At 34.8% G+C, this 14729-nt stretch overlaps 1 protein-coding gene across 26 annotated transcripts in view; it reads right to left on the bottom strand.

The window, feature by feature from the left end:
- SOX5 (SRY-box transcription factor 5) overlaps window positions 1-14729 on the bottom strand; it is a 1008244-nt gene that overhangs the window by 602979 nt on the left and 390536 nt on the right. The window contains exon 6 of one of the 26 annotated variants that reach the window (XM_053225991.1): window positions 6801-6871. The exons of the other annotated variants lie outside the window; for them this stretch is intronic. The gene's annotated coding sequence lies outside the window, so the exon portion shown is untranslated. The remainder of the gene's footprint in view (window positions 1-6800; window positions 6872-14729) is intronic. 26 annotated transcript variants of the gene reach the window in all.

The following is a 14729-nucleotide window of genomic DNA, read 5'->3' on the forward strand; positions in this document are numbered from 1 at the left end:
AGGGGAGAGAAAGAGAGAATACCAAGCAGGCTCTGCATTTAGTGCAAAGCCCGACATGGGGCTCAATCTCACAAACCATGAGATCGTGACCTGAGCCAAAATTAAGAGTCAGACACTCAACTGAGTGAGTGTCACCTCTATTGAGGGGATTGACTGACTGAGGCGCCCCTCTATTCAACTTTTATTGGAGATTGTATCAGAGTGCAATAAGGTAAGAAAAAGCAATAAAAGGCAGCTAGATATGAAAGCAATAAGTAAAACTGTATTTGTGGACAACGTAATTGTCTATATAGAAAATCAGATCGAATTTATAATAAAGATAATTAAAGCTAATGAGTTAGGAGGGTTCTAGAATTTAAAGGCAATACAGAAAAATCCAATTGCATTCTACATACCAAAAAGGAAAATTCAGAAATTGAAGTTTAAAATAAAATTATCATCTATAATAGCATCAAAATTATGAAATAGGGATCAACCTGAAAAGAATGTGAAAGATGTATATACTGAATATTATAAATCAATGCTGAGATAAATTAAAGAAGACCTACATCAATGGAGAGACAGATAATACTTTGTTCATTAGTCACAAGACTCAATAATGTTAAAATGTCAATTCTCAAATTATTCTATAGATTACAAACAACAAATCCAACATAATCCCAATCAAAAATCCCAGAAGTCTTTTAAAATTTTTTTTTTGGAGAAATGGACAAATTCATTGTAAAATTCACATGAAATGCGAAGGCCCTAGAATAGCTGTGACACCTTGAGGAAAAAATATAAAACTTGTGTAATAACCAGAAATTTTATGTCTTATTATGAAGCTACAGCAATGTGGTATTATCATAAAGAAGGACAAATAGATCAATGGAACATCAGAGAGAGTTTAGAAATTGACATACAGATATATAGAAAACTGACTGTTGACAGAGGTACAAAATGGAAATTTAGCAGAGAAAGGATAGTCATCAAAAATTGGTGCTGGAACAACTGGACATCCATATAGAAAAATAAAAATGTCAATCCACACCTTGCACCATACACTAATAATATTAACTCAAAATGGGGCACAGATCTAAAAATAAATCCTAAATTTATAAAATTTCTAGAAGAACACATAGAAAAAAAATCTTTGTGACTTTGGGTCAGGCAGGTATTTCTTAGATACAACACCAAAAGCATAATCCCTTAGAAAAAAAAAATAAGTTGACCTCATCGAAAAAAAAAAAATCTATTCCTCAAGGACACTTTTTGAAAAATGAACAGTGAAGTCACTGGCCACAGGAAAATACTTTCAAATCATGTATTGATAAAGGACTGGTATCCAGAATATATCTAAAAAGTCAATAAGAAAACAAATATCCCAATTAAAATATGGGCAAGAGATATGCACAAATACTTCGACAAGAAGGTATGCAGAGAGCAACTAAGCACATGAAAATATTCTCAACATCATTAGTCATTAGGTAATTGTAAATTAAAACCAGTGTGGGATATAAAAAATGTTTTTTAAATTTATTTTTGGGAGAGAGACAGAAACAGCGAACGAGCATGAGTGGGGAAAGGGTAGAGAGAGGGAGGGAGACACAGAATCTGAAGCAGGCTCCAGGCTCTGAGCTGTCAGCAGAGAGCCCAATGTGGGGCTCCAACTTGTGAACCAAGAGATCATGACCTGAGCCAAAGTCAGACGCTTAACTGACTGAGCCACCCAGGTGCCCCTCAAATGACTAAAATTTAAAAGACCTACCACACCAATTGGTGGTAAGGATGTGGAAGAACTGGGAAACAGTGGCAGTTCCTTAAAACTTAAGCATACGTCTACCCTATGATCCAGTCATTCCATTTCTAGGTATTTACTCCAGAGATATTAAAAAACATGGCCATAAAATAGTGGACATGAATGCTAACAGGGGCTTTTTTGGCAATAGGATAAATTAAAATGACCAAAATACCTTTCAAAAGATGAACAAATTGTTTACATATATACGATAGAATACTACTCAGAAATAAGTAATAAATTGTTAATACAACATGGATAAATCTAAACAATTATGGTGAGTGAAAGAAATCAGAACAAGGGGGAAAAAATGTACCTAATGTATGATCTCGTTTGTCTAAAATTCTAGAAAATGCAAAGTAATCTATTGTGACAGAAAGAAGTAGGGACATGACTGAATATGTTCACTATCTATTTTTTTAACATTTTAAAATATTTATTTGTTTTGAGAGAGAGGTGGGGGAGAGAGAGAGACTCCCAAGCAGACCCTGTGATGTCAGTGCTGAGCCAGATGTGGGGCTCAGTCTCTTGAACCGTGAGATCATGACCTGAGCCAAAATCAAGAGTTGGACGCTTAACCGACTGAGCTACCTAGGTACCCCTAATATGTTCACTATCTTGATGGTGGTGACTGTTTTGTAGTCCATACATATTTCAGTACTTAACAACTGTGCACTTCAAATATGTGCAGTTTATTACATATCAATTTTATCTCAATAAAATTAGGAACTATTATTATACTATACACATATTATTTGTTTTTATTCTTTTGCTGGAATGTAGAATTTATGCAAGCAAGGATTTTTTTTTCTATTTACCCCACTGCTATATCCCCAATGCTTGATTGTCAGTAGTAGGTGCTAAACAAAGACTTTTGTGATGAGCAATATAGGAAGATTCTCAGGCTCTAGGTCATCCAAGTGCAGAAACAGTGAGTTCACACACAAAGATGTAGACTATAGAAGTTAAGAAAAGATTTGCATTGGAGTAGGGAATATAATATCAATTAGGAAATGTGAAATTAAGGTGTCTGGAGCACTAGATGCTTAGTAAGCAGTTATAATAAACAAGGTTAAATGCTAAAGGTATAAATTTACCACCAGCATCCAAGTGGTAATCAAAGCTATTGATTTCACTGAAACTACTGAATGAAAATTGACAAAGTAAGAGGGAAAAGGTCAAACAGAACCTAGAACAAAATTATCATTTAAGAGATGAGAAGGGGAAGGAGATGCTATAAAAAGGATTAAGATATGGCAGCTAAAAATATGGAGAAAAAGCTGACTTAACAATGTCTCAAAAGTCAATAGATAACAAAAATTCTAAAAAGGAAGAACAGTGAACAACTCACACAAAGCACAGACCCTAAATAAAATAAGGGCTGAATCCTAGCTCCTGGGCATGGTAATGGAGAATATCTTCAGTTCAGTCTAGAACAGAATTGTGACAAGATTGGTGAAGGCAATACCTCAGTGGTGAGGAAGAAAGTTTTCAAACACAGAGTCAACGAGGCAAAGACCTTGTCTTAGGTAGGTATGATGGTAATTGCATGGGAGATGAATTTAAAGAGAATTAGGAAGTCCATTTGTAAAGCACTGTACTGGAGTGAGGTGAAGAGGGTCTATATAAAAATGGTGTAGGGGCAACTAGGTGACTCGGTTGAGGTTCTGACTCTTGAGTTTGGCTCAAGTCATGATCTCACGGTCTATGAGATCTAGCCCCATGTTGGGCTCTGCACTGACAGTGTGGAGCTACTTGGGATTCTCTCTCCCTCTCTCCCCCCGCCCCCCACTGCTTTCAAAATAAATAAATAAACAAAAAATGATGTCAGTCAATTGCATGGAAAACTACTGCACAACATCACAGACAAAAAAATCATATGACTTACTACTGTACTAAATGTAAATATCAAAAGAGATTGAGAACTAAAAGAAGATCCCATGTTTAAAGTCATGGCAGATTGGAAAATAGGAATGAGATCCATCTGGAGAAAATGAGAGGAACATTTTTATTTACTAAGTAATTTTATCTTTCTCTAGTTTCCTATTCCAAGTTTTAGAGATATTTGCAAAGGTGTAAATAATAAATCTATAATTCATGAAAAAGAAATCCTACACAGTCACTGGAATTTTTATAAAACTAAGATATGCCAACTTAATGAGACAGTGTATCATCTCTGATTTATTTGAGTGTTATTGGTAAAATCATAGCCATAATTTCACCTGAATAATTATAATTGAGGAAAAATTCTCTCTGCTATATTTGTTAAAACTTCAGCTAGTTGTTGTTGGTGACGGTGGTGATGGTGGTGATAATGATGATGACGATGATGATGTGTGTGTGTGTGTGTGTGTGTGTGTGTTAAAGAAACTTTGAGGTGACAACAGTGTCTTCAGGGCATCATATTAGTTGCTTGGTGTTTGAAAGGCAACTCCTTCCTGAGCTACTCAAACAGCAAAATGAACATGATATACTCTCCAACTGCTGCTATGCCCTCAGCTTGGGTCAGAAGTAGAAAGAAAAATTTCTTGCTGACTTTTTTTTAAATTAGGGCTACAGAGAACTGATTTCTCTCTTTCTTATAAAAGTATGATTTCATAGAATTTGAGGAAAGAGTTAAGTAAGCTTAATATTTCTCTAAGACCACAAAAACAAAAATATTTTCATTCTATCATAATTCCATTTCATACATATTCCCCTATACTTTATTCTTAATCATAAATAGCTTTGTAGAAGCTAGGAAAATGCCTCATCTCATTGAATTCATTAAGAAATATTCAAACATTTAAAACCCTCTATTTCCCTCAATCACTGAAAGGCTTTCAACTGATTTGTTTTCCAACATAGAGGCATTTTCTATTCTGTTGAAATCTTATCTTGAATCTTTGTGAATTTCTTTAGACTTTCATTAATATACTATGTACATAAATAAAAATGTAAGTTTTCCTACGTCTTGGGTAAAACTAGGTTTTTTTTCTGAGAGTTCAAAGATTTTTTTTAGTCTTTAATTAGTTAAAAGTATATTACAGTATTTCATATGTCATTGATTAAAGAGGTCTTTTGTCTATTTGTTAGCAATCCAGCATGACTTTCATGCACATTTTATGAGTTTTTATCTGGTGGATTTTAACTACCTTGAGCAAAAGTACTTGGATAGCACTTGTAGAGGGTTGATGCCCTCAGAAAGCAAGCTCTGAGTTGTTCTTAACCAGCTCTGCTTTGCTCCAGACCTGTGTATCCTATTTGTGCCTTGGATTCATCACCTGTGAAATGGGGATATGTTTTGCTTGGAGCAGCTTGATGGGTTTGAAATAAAATATAACAGAGTATCACCTTTAAAGAATCTCAAAAAAGGCCACAGTTGGATATAAATTAATATAAATATGCTATTCTCCACCCCCCCATACAATTTATCCTTGTTATACTCTCATTGTTGTTTGTTTAAATCACCTTAAATTTGACAAAGGCTTTTGAACTTATCAATCTACTGAAATGAATATCATAAGATGGGACAGAGATGGGACAGCACGCATTATTTGGTGACTTGGTTACAAAATTGAGTAAAGAAAGCAAAATGAAGGTGCTTAGTGCAGCTCAGCCCAACACAGAGGAGGAAAAAAAAACTGTAATCATACCTAATTAGGGTTAAAATAATGTTTCCCTTTGAAATGTTTGATTAAATTAGTTCTGTTTTACTACACAAACATTCTTGATGTGGAGCACACTGTAGAACTCAACGACTCTGATGAGTTAAAATGGTGCAAAGTGTTCTTGCGCCCTGTGTGGGGCAGAGCCCGACAAGGAGTGGCTGTTGTTAGCAGATGTCTGGACCATCGGTGGAGCCAGGATGCTTGCTCCAAACAGCAGGCCATCATTTCAACCTTTGTTGCTTCTCCCAAACCTCCCATTGTGCTTTCAATTTAACAGGATCGCAAGCAGACAAAGACATTTCTTACAATTTGCCCTTCAGTTCAGAGATGAATTCTATTTAAACTTGTCTAACCTCTCATAACATATTAGTTATTGTTGCCAGCCTGTGTGTGTCCCCTGGCAATGAGCTACTCGTTCTGGAAGAAGGAGGGGGTGCCCTTCAGTTTGATAAAGCAAGACCAGATTTACTGGCACACTTACAGGATGCTTGTCTCAAGATCGCAGCAAATTTAATTAACCTTATTACAAATATGGTTTTCTTGATGATTACATCACAATTTGGTCTTACTTTGCCTACTGCTGTTTCAAAGCAATATATGCTTTCTAAAGTAGTTTTCTAGAAAAGCTCAGACTATTGGAATAAGTACACTTATCTTGGCCATGACCTCTCCTATGTATGCTCCTGTATATGTATACACACACACACACACACACACACACATATATATACACATATATATACATACACACACACATTATATGTGTGTGTGTATATTATATATATATGTGTGTGTGTATATATATATATATATATATATATATATATATATATACACACACACATATGTCAACATCTTCTTACCCAGATCCTCATGACATTACCTTTATTTCAGTGAGGTATGCAGGAACAATGTTAAGAAGCAACTTTACAATAAAATTAAAGTGATTCTAAGACTTTAAACATACTTAAAAGTTCTGGTGTGGAAATCAGTGCAAGATTCAATTGCCGTCTGAAATTCTTATCAAAGAGACTATCCTGGTCTATGAAAAGTACAAGGGATTTTATGACATTCAAACCACTAATCAGGCCCTTAACAAATAAAATGTTATCATGTAAACACACACACCCCTAAATGTGTGTTTATCTCCAAAGTACTTCTGTCTCCCTTGTCCATGAGATCCCCAGTCGCTAGAAGTAATTTAGGAGACTGGAAATGAACATTGAACCTACCAGACTAACCCTCAGCACATGCCCAGAACTCCCCACCTCCAATTTAACAAGCTTTCCTTTATCCAAGCAGCTCACAAGAGCCCTCTTCCTCTCAGAAATTTCCCCCGGGATACTAGGAGAATGGGAGTAATTCACACCTACCCGAGAGTAACTCTCCTTTCCATTTGATCTCAAAATATACAGGTGTCCTTTTGCTTCTAAATGGTATGGGCCTGTGGAAACATGTGTAAAATGTAAGGCTTTAGAGCTACTAAGATCTAGGCTGCCCGACTTTAGATGATAGTCAGCAGCACCAGGCCTAATCAGCCCTGTTTGGGTCTATTACTGAGATATAAATTTTTTATCTCAAATAGGTGGCTTTAGTTGGCTAAAAGAGGAGGACATATGAGAGACCGAGAGGCTTCCTGAACAACAAAGGACTTGAAAGTGTTAATGCCCCTTCTGCACAGCTGTATGGTAAGGTCTGATCACTAACAGGCTGGCTGATACTCTTGGTAAGGACAAAAGAGAAAAAGCCATAAACAAGTTAGGTGCGCGACAATCAGAAAACTGTTAGCCTAAAAACCCATTCAGTGGGATGCTTGGGAGACATTAAAGAAGATTTATGAAGAGTTTATAACAACAGAAAAATGCTTATACTTTAACGTTAAAGTGAAAAACAGAACACAAAAAAGTTTGTAGAAAGAATAAAATACTTGGATGGGGAAAAAAAGTCCACATTGGAAGGGGTCATATTATGGTGGTAGAAAAATTCAGTTATGTTCCTTTTATTTCTGCCTTGATTTTTTCTTAACATAATAATACATAATATAGCAATTATAATTTAGTATATTATAATAAATAATAACAATGTGTCATTTATATAGAAATAAGTTAAATGTTACTGTGAAAATAGGACTAATTTTAAAACTTCTCGGAGGTTAGTTGAAGAAGTAAATTATGCCTTAAATTGGAATCAATGTACATTATTAGATAAAAACTTTGAGAACATTTTCTAACGTTTATTAAGCCTGTGCTAAGAACTTGAAATAGAATATACACAAGTGTATCCTCCTTAAGAACAAATACTATTGTATTTGTATCAGAGTGTCTCCTCACATTGTAGGTCCTCTATCAATACCTGAACCCGAACAATGAATATAATGAGCATTCCTAATTCCTATTATATCCAGAGGTTTCTTCTAAATAAATTACATGTATGTCAACCCTCATAAGATAGGAGACTTCAGTCAGCCATACCCAACTGGTAGGCTGGGGAGGACAGACAAAAATATATTCATAACTTCTAAGATAGACGAAAATTGTTTCCAATAGATTTTTTTCTTTACTTACCTTTGTTAAAATATTTTGAGTATTTTGAAATACTCTTTATTATAAGACTCTATTTTTTGGACATTGTTCCTGGTGTTACTATCAGGACATGCCATTATTTTGAAAACAAACAACAAAAAAAGCCGCAGCCATGAAAAGACTTTGGGTTCAGAGGTGCAGAGAGCAAGAAAAGCCATCTAGAGCCATTTTTAGCTCACATGGTGGCCTCCACACTGAAAAATGTCTTCCCTTGCAGCATGTCAAGTTCTCCTCATGTAAGCTGTCTAAAATACCATGAATAAGAAATCCATGTAGGTTAACAAATAGCTGGTAAAACAAAAACAAAAACAAAAACAAACAAAAGATAAAGCAACGTGCTTGAATCTGAACCTGTCTCTTCTGAATGCTTAGTTGAGCTGTGCTAAGAAAATGAGAGTTTCGTGCAGAGTAAAAAAAATCGGTGGTCCAGCACAGAGCCCCCCTGAGAAAGGAGGGTGGGCCTGGCTATGGGCACCTACATGCCAGTTCCAGGGTATCAGGTACTTGAGAAAGCTTGAAAAGAGCAGCAGCAGCAGCAGCAGGTAAAAGTGTAGAGATGCTTCTATTTTGAAATTCTGTTTCTAATTACTTTCGATGTTAGCAGATGTTACTTAGTAGGCATATTTTTTTGGACACTGCTGCTGTTCAGACCAGACCCTTTCACCTGTGGCGAGTGGTTTGAGTCCCAACTCCCAGCAACCAGGGGCTTCGTTTCTCCTGCTTAGCATCTACACGTTTTCTTCAGAGGACTCCCCTTTGTCTACTGGGGCATCTTGCACTGTAGGATCGTTGGGCTGGAAGTACCTGGCAACATGTTTCTTATTCCCTTACTCTAGGCCCTGAAGGCTCATAATCCATGACTGCCTCATAGGGTACTGTAAAGTCCAGCTCCTTTGCCTTCAGATGATAAAGTTAAGCATATTTAAACTTCTTAAAATATATAAATACCTGATTAAGTAAATACCTCCAAAACATTAAAATTCTTCATTGAACTAAATTAATGCTTAGAATTGCATACAATTATCATAACACATTCAAATACCACACTAAGTTAAAAAATAGGTGAGATACATTCAACACTATACTCTGTAGAAGTTATAAGTTTAATTAGAGCAATAATGAACCAAATGCACAGAAACAAGTTACAACTCTCTTCTCATCTTTCAATGCTAGTAGGAATAATTTAGTAGGCATATGTTTTCATTTAATCTCTAAATGCTTATTGGTTCCCTGTCGATTAATTTAACATGTCTAGGGCAATGTAAATGTTTTAACTAGATATCTAGTTGGGATTTGGTTGGGTACATTGCAGACCCAGTCCATAATAATAATCCTATGAAAAATGTACTTTAAATTCCAACAATTGATTTGCAAATGAATTCTTGTTATAGGGCCTGTCCTGATAGAAATGTAACACTGCTTTCATATTATGTAGACTATTAGTCAGCGAAGTCATTCCCCTTGAACCCATCTGTCACATTAAGTGCAGTACCAATATTTACTGCATTACAAAACATATGTAACTCAAGAGCAATAAAAAGAGAGAGTAATAATATGGCAATGTGCATGGGCTCCAGCATCCATCAAGCAAATCTTATCTCTTATTCTTCTTTTATATTTGGTTTGTTTGTGTTCTATACAATAATCTTGAACGTTCCAAAATAAGATGGTATATGTAATTTTTTTAGTGCTTGCTAATTCAGAACACCTTACTTATTTTACTTTTTTTCCTTTAAAAGGAGAGATTTTAAGACTCAGGTTAAAGGTGAACTAGTTATTAAAGGAAAGGCAGTTTTGCCAAGGTCAGGTTTTTCAAAAGATAAATTCAACACATTTAGAAAACCAAAACTTTTCAAATGATTCTACTAAATTACTTAGCATGTAGGTCACATTAGCACTCTCATAAAAGGGGGTGAAGCACTAGAAAAGACAGCATATCATTTCATTGCTTTGCACAATAGTTAACAGAGTGAAATGTTTATTTAATGAAACAAAAATCCTTGATCCTCTTGGAATTAACAAACCACTAATATTACCTTAAAAATTTTAGAATTTAATTCTATCCAGAGAAATATTTTATAGAATAAATCAAACTGAATTATTGTTGCTCGCGAGGCCATAAAAATATTCACATTTACTCAGAATGAATATGTATTTAGAAAAAAATATTGATTTTATAGAAATTAATTGACACAAATTTGTAACTAGTAGGTGAAGTACATTAATCTTTAAGCCTTTAATATTTACTTACTTTTGAGAGAGAGACAGAGTGCCAGAGGGGGAGGGGCAGAAAGAGAGGGAGACACAGAATCTGAAGCAGGCTCCAGAATCTGAGCTGTCAGCACAGAGCCTGACACGGGGCTTGAACTCACAAACCATGAGATTATGACCTGAGCTGAACTCGGACGCTTAACTGAGCCACCCAGGTGCCCCAATCTTTATGCCTTTAAATGTAGCTTTCAGGTATGGATAATAATTTAATGAGACTGCTTAGTAAACATACTTTGAAATTAAATTTGCCCCTTCAAAGTAGGCTCCTTGGAAACAACAACCTTATTCCAGTCCATTGCTCCGTTTTTAGAATTGTCATTCACAAACTACAACATATTTTTGGGGTACATCTCAATAAGTAAAACTCCTCTGATGGCAAATGCAGTTTTAGAATCAGAAGTCACTTTAAGCCCATTTTTGTCTACTGAATTGGTTAAGAACACTTGGTAATATATCTGGTTAAATTTTTGAAATGTTTCCATAAAATTATGAAGTGTTGGGGCTGTTTTATTTGATAACTTCAAAATTATTCTGAAATTAAATATAAAATAATATTTTCAAAATTACTTAAAACAGTAGCCATCATAGACCAAAGTAATAATCTTGAATAATGACATTCATTTGAAGGGATATGATGTATCATGGTATGAAATAATTTTTAGTTATGTTATATACATAGGGATTTGGTAAACCATTGTTTACATTTATTATATCTGATTCCCTGACTTGACAAGTCCTTATTTCATTCACTCATCCATTCACCCACCCATCCATCCATCCATCCATTCAGCCATTCATTCATTTATTAATCGAACATGTAGTGAACTATTATAATGTGTCAGGCTAAATCCAAGGGCACAAGATGAATAAGAGTACCTTCTTCTCTTTTGTATTCTTGGATATTCCCCTCAAATATTACACATTCAATTATCTGTTTCTAAATACAAAATTGTTTTAAAAATTAGAATCTTAAGGAAAACATTTATTTTGTAACAAAGTCTGTTCTTAGAAAAAATATTCAATGAATTTACTGACTTTGAGATTCTTGTGTTTTCCCTGTTACTGCCAACAACTAGAATAACCTGTCACTTGGTTTTGAAACTCAATAAATTTCCCCCAGTGAACTATCCATCATTTAGGCATAGAAATGACTTAATCACCCAGCATCTCATTAACTGAACTCTTAACCATATATTATTCTCATTCTCCTTCCTTAATTTTAGAAGATAGCATAGGATAATAAAACAAATGCATATTCCAGGCTTATTTTAAGGACCAGGTTCCAGGGAATATTCTGGGATCAGAATATTTGAACTAACACTCTACTCATTCAACACTCATATCCAAGTAATTGACAAGGTGAATAATTATGCAGAAACATAATGTTGACAGACTGCAAAGATCTGCAATCCTTATGGATGCAACATTATTCTGGATACTGTACTTGGATAGAAAAGTGTAGTCTCTTCAATGTTTTCAACAACAGATCATTATAAATAACATATTTTTATAATCTTTTAATAATTTTTCTACTTTTTAGTATTTTTATTTTCAAATAAAATATTTTTCAACTAGGATATGCCTTTAGGCAAAAGCCTTCTATCCCTGGATAATCAATAACCGAAGGTTTTTTTTTCCCCCAATAATACGTTTTAATATAAATTATCATTACCTCTAGAATAGTCCAGGCAAAAATCTATGACTTATTGCCATACACACTGCTCACTCAATCAAGAGAATAAAATGAAATATCTTAGCTTTTAGCTTTACATGTGATTATTTTCTCCAATATGAAGATGCTAAAGTGATGAACATGTCAAAGGCAATTTTGTCTAGAAAAAGACTGAGAAAATTTCATGAGGAAAAGTAATGTACAAGAAATTATGTGAATGTAGTTAGACATGTTAAATTTTATACTATTCTTGAAGTTTTAATGATCATAATATCTATAGTAAGAAAAATAGGAATGAAAGAATACCACCATAAATCATATTTCATCAACTCTGATTGTGATACATGTGGTAGAAGGAGAGAAGCTGGTGATCAGGAGAACAGGGGAAGTTAGGTGAACTTTATGACCTGTTTTGCCATTTGCATTGTACCCTATAAGTTCAATGTTGAACCAGTTAATGTTTATAATCAAAAAGTGATATGATTGACTTCCTTTGATTAGAAAGATCACTCCACTGGCAGTGTGGAAAATTGATGCGAGAGAGGAGAGACTGGAGGAAGGAAGATCAGCTAAAGACTACAAGGTGAAAGGATGAAGGAGGCTGAACTGAAATCATGGTTACATTGTGAGAGAGGGAGGAAGGGGTGGACACAAGAGACACTTAAGAGTAATGGACTCAATTTAACCCCACTGAAGTGTTTTCTTTGTATTTTTATTTGCCTAAATTGAATTGACTAAACATCATCAACATTAATGAGAAGAGTAGCTTAATATAAAAAAAAAATTCTAGACAGTGAAAATATGATGTTTTTAAAGGGAAGTTGTAAACATAATTTTTCAGAAGATGACTTCACCACATACACCCCTAGACACAAACAATAACACATTCATAAACATGCACACCCTTCACCTATAGAGCTTTAAAATTAACAAAGCATTTTCAAGTGCATTACTCAAGAATCACAACAACCATACTGAAATAGTCATCATTATCCCTGCTTGCAGTTATCTGAAACACAGAGATGATTCTGTGTGCATGGTGTCATCAAATTGCGACATGATCCACTTATTAATCCCAGACCTTCCTACTCCAAGATGCTGTTATCCTAACATCAAGAAGTTTGTTTTTTTTTTCTTTTCTGCATGATAGCAAGTGATGGACTTCTAGGAAAGCTCCAAAGGACCTTTTCTAGAAAGCCTTGAATCTTCCACTTATGAACCATATAATGTTAGTCAAGCAAATTACTTCTCACTGAACCTCAGCTGTTGTGAAAATAAAATAGAAAAATAGACTAAAGGTGCCTTCAGCATTGCCTAGCACTCTTCTAATTCCAACCCCCCACCAGCTCTATATGAAGCAAAAATGTCACATGGACCATGTTTCACTGCTCAAGTTTGAAGTATATAGAGGTAAACTGAATACACAGGATATGTTTACTAGAGCAGATTGCATAAATATGAGAGACTCTGTGCCAAGGCCAGATGTTTACTATTAATGAACATCAGCTAAGGAGACCAAATAAGAATAATAGAATAAAAACTAATTTAAGATTAGTATTATAGAGGTCAGGAGATGAAAGTTTCAAGTAGTGGTTATACCCAATAGAATCAAATGTTGCAAAGAGCAAAAGAGGAGTGATAACTCATGAAATTTCATTGAATTTGAAGATTTAAAACAAAAGTTATTTCTGGGGCACCTGGGTGACTCAGTCAGTTAAGTGTCCAACTCTTGATTTTGGCTCAGGTCAAGATCTCACACTTCATTAGATGGAGCCCCACGTTGGGCTCGCAGCTGACAGTGCAGAGCCTGCTTGGGCTTCTCCCTCCTCTCTCTCTCTGCTCTCCTCCCACTTGTGCACTCTCTCTCAAAATAAATAAATAAACATTTAAAAACAGTTATTGTTCATAATAATAAAAATTGCCATCTATAAACTTGGCAAAAATTTAAAACTTACAACATATCTGTTAGTGAGGGTTCAGGGAAAAAGGAAATTCACACTTTGTTCTTCAGAATATCAATTGGAGCAGTCCAGTATTCAGTAACAAAAGCCCCAATATGTACACCCCTTTCCCAACAATTCCAAATTGAAAAAATTTCAAAAACAAAAGCTCATAACTCAACAAAGGATACAAAAGTATGATTTTGAAAAAAAAATATGGTTTACCTGAAAATTTAGTAAAAATCATTGGTGAGGAAAATGCTGTTCTGAGCTTGAAGACATGTTATGTCTTCAACAACAGTGGCAGTAAACAGAAAGAAAAAGATAAGCAGAAGAAACATTTTTAAAACTCCTGAATCTAGGGTGCATCCCTGGAATTTGTTTTTCAGTAATTAAGTTGATAAAAATCCTACTGGAGTTCAAGAGCTTTTGACATGTTTTCTCCAGTATGCTTTTATTAAAAGAAGTACAGTAGACCAGAACCTCTAGTAAATAGACCAGGTACTTCATAATCTCTAGCTAATCCAATGATATACAAAGGTTGAAGATGCTTCTAGATAAACAAACTAGTGCCTATGATTTAACCACACTCATCTAGCTTTAGCCAAAATCGTCTTCATAACTGAACAAATGGCTCCAAATAAGTTTGATGTATGAGAAGACAGAGTTCAAATATTGACTATTCACACCAGATTTCCCCCATATAGAGTACATGAATCTAAATGCCACGTATCAGACAATACAACAGAGCAGAATTTTAAAATAGCAAAGAGAAACAGGAATGAAGAAATGTTGACCGGTTTTATCAGGAAAACTGCAAATTATCATACCCTGCAT

The sequence above is a fragment of the Acinonyx jubatus genome, chromosome B4, assembly GCF_027475565.1.
Source record: "Acinonyx jubatus isolate Ajub_Pintada_27869175 chromosome B4, VMU_Ajub_asm_v1.0, whole genome shotgun sequence".
NCBI lineage: Eukaryota > Metazoa > Chordata > Mammalia > Carnivora > Felidae > Acinonyx > Acinonyx jubatus.